General features: G+C 40.4%; 1 pseudogene; it reads right to left on the reverse strand.

The window, feature by feature from the left end:
• Positions 1–6: 6 nt before the first annotated feature.
• On the reverse strand, positions 7–851 carry LOC112500037 (annotated as a pseudogene).
• Between the last annotated feature and the right edge of the window lie 103 nt (positions 852–954).

Here is a 954-nt window from a genome sequence, read left to right on the forward strand (position 1 = left end):
ATCGATTAATGGAATTGTCTCTTTGTAAGCGCTCATAGTCATGACTCAAACCAACGTATGCTCCCGGTATTCAACAACCGCCTTGTATCTACACCYCTCTCGTATTTAKTCAACCGTATCCACCCTATCCTTCGTTATGTCATCTCATATTCATCCAAAACAAATAATCAWGCTTCATCTTCATCAATATCCMGGATATAGTAGCCCGGATATTGTACTTTAAATGTTCTAAACCACACAATGTTTTACGGTACCAACGGGTTGTATTGTTTAAGTGACATSGTTAGCATTTGRTAAAYGGGTTTTGTCTCCATAAGACAACATACTTATTGTTCTRCTATCCACCARCAATTCTKGGAATAATCCCTCAAAGTAGAACAARCAGGTTTATTCGAGTTTAAAMACCCAGAAAAGAAGATAAAARARAGATGGTGAGAGTAATTCRAACCTATGATTTCTTAGCTGCGGCATCCTCTTCGTTCATCTTCTTCTCCCACCACTTCTTTCTGTAATCTGCCAACATCTGAGGCATTTTCCTCATCAACTCAGCTGTTTTKGCTCGTTTCTCTGCCGATATCCKGTCACATMTGTGCCCTTTCCTCTTTGTCCTCATCTCCTTCCTTTCTGGATCTTAGGGCCAATCTTCTCCAGCTAGCAAAACTCCTTTACGAAAGCGGACCCTCCCTCAAGCACYGACCCCTAGGGGCTTCCATGCCCCCAGATGCCAATGGCCCCAAACCCCCTTGGAGAGCTCATCTTTATATTTTGTCAACCTATCTCGCCAAGGATACTGATATTCACCAACAGCTTTTGCAACAGATTTGATCGAGTTTCCAGCCATTTAGCTATAAGATTCTAAATTAAGAACATATCTAGTCAGTTCATAAGGAATAAAAATGAGAAATGTGACATCTTTACACTGGAGTTGAAGAATAATTATGGGTAATACTCTAT

This window comes from Cynara cardunculus, assembly GCF_001531365.2.
Source record: "Cynara cardunculus var. scolymus isolate 2C chromosome LG 1, CcrdV1, whole genome shotgun sequence".
Lineage (NCBI taxonomy): Eukaryota > Viridiplantae > Streptophyta > Magnoliopsida > Asterales > Asteraceae > Cynara > Cynara cardunculus.